The sequence below is a fragment of the Chinchilla lanigera genome, unplaced genomic scaffold (assembly GCF_000276665.1).
Source record: "Chinchilla lanigera isolate Chin_1 unplaced genomic scaffold, ChiLan1.0 scaffold00093, whole genome shotgun sequence".
Lineage (NCBI taxonomy): Eukaryota > Metazoa > Chordata > Mammalia > Rodentia > Chinchillidae > Chinchilla > Chinchilla lanigera.
Genome location: NW_004955494.1, coordinates 4,035,409 through 4,037,453, shown reverse-complemented (window position 1 = coordinate 4,037,453; position 2,045 = coordinate 4,035,409).

Genomic DNA, 2,045 nt, shown 5'->3' with positions numbered 1-2,045 from the left:
CTGACTTTTGGGGCAATTAGCTATGCAGAGATAAATACCAGAAATGATGTTCTCCTTTGGCACTGAAAGAATGTTTCAGCTTACACCCCCTCTTCAATCAAAGTGTTGTCCCCAAGTTTTCTGACCCTACACCTGCCAGCAGTGACTATCCCCTGCGGCCCTCCACCACGGCCCCTGGCACAGCGCTGGATGAGCTGGTGTGCTGAGCTCCTGCAGCGAGCGCCATGCTTATCCTGGTCTCCAACATCTAGCACAGTACTTAGCACAGGGTAGGGAACACTCAACAAATGTCAGCTTGCCCGGCGTGGTACCCACCTGTAATCCCTGCACTCAGGAGGCTGAGACAGAAGGTTCGCCGCAAGTTTGAGACCAGGCTGGGTCACATAGCGAGTTCAAGATCAGCCTGAACTACATGGCAAGACTCTGTCTCAAAAACATTTTTTTTTTAAATAAACACAAATGTCAGCTGAGTTATCCATGCACGGCATGCAAGGGAGCTCTACACAGCACCCGCCTGCAGCACACATCCAGGCACTGGAAAATCCAAGACCAAGATGGGAGAACAGAACATGAGATGCAGGTAAGAGAAATTCCCAGAACAAGCCAAAATGCAGACAGTGCAAGGAAGGTAAAGGGAAAGACCAGCACGGGAGAGTCAGCAGCCACTGACGGACCAGAAGCCGCCGTGATTCCAGAATTGTTCCTGCAACATCACTCCATCCTCCTGCCTGAGGAGTGCGCATCCTATGGGCAAAACCTGTTCTCCTCTCATGGGGAGCTGAGCACTGCATGGGAGGAAAGCCCACAGAAACCCAGAGCTTATCAACAGGTCAAGTCAAGATAAACCGCAATGGAAAAAAACAGCATGCAGCAGAACTAAAATTTCTGGAAATTATTCAGAAGACTGAACCTTAACATCACGTTGGGGCAAGAACTCACAGCGTTAATATCCTGTGTTTTATAAAGAACCAAGAAAGCTCTGGGGCACAGAAAGCAGGCAAAGCAGGACAGCTTGCTGCACGGGCTGGATTTTGAACAAGGTGCATACTGGAGGCATTCACTTCCTCCCACCAAAATTATAAAGTTAATGAGCAATTGATTTTTTTTTTTTGTCTTTTTTTGAGACAGGGTCTTGCTATGCAGTTCAGGCTATTCTTGAGCTCACTTTGTAGCCCAGGCTGGTCTTGAATTCACAACAATCCTCCTGCCTCAACCTCCCGAGTGCTGGGATTACAAGTGTGCACCACCACACCCGGCCAAGCAATTGATTTGAAACCAGCAGCACACACTAATTTATTAACAAAGAAGATGTATTACAACCACACACTCTGATGTCAAGAACAAACCACAGAGAAACAGAAGAGTCAAAACAAGGCAGAAACGTTATCAAAACCACAAGGATATGATCCAGGATATGGTAAAGGAGGAAATTAAGTAAGAAAATGTGAGGCAGCATTACGAAGAGGATTACCCTCTCTAGTGCAGGAAACAGAACATGAGTTGTGTTTAGATGTCCCCCCAAAGCCTCATGCAGTCACAGATGGAGTTTTTCAGAGGTGGCTAGATACAGAGTGTATGACGCTGGGATTGATTCATGGTACAATGCTAGGATCAAGGGCACCAGGATTGACGGTGTGAATGCTACATGCCCTAAGTAGCCTGGATAAGATACAAGGGACAGAAAGAGCTGTGGTCGTCCCTTGCTTGCTTTGCTGCCTTCTGCCCATCATGAACTGTTTTTCCTCTGAGATGCCCTCTGCCATGCAACCCTGCCTCGGGCCAGATGATGAGGGACTGCAATCTCTACAAACTGTGGGCTAAGTAAACTTTCCTCCTTTAACTCTGGGTGTCAAGCATTTTCTCTCAGCAACCAGAAAAGTAACTAAGGCATGGCTTATAGCATAAATTTTAACTTTTTGAAATTCTTTTTTACTTGTACAGAGTTTAAGACTTAACAGCACCTGCTCACTGACAGTGCTGCAGCTTCGGAAGCCCACTTTGTTCACTTCTCTTACCCATGGTGTAGAGGCACCTTCTGTGACACA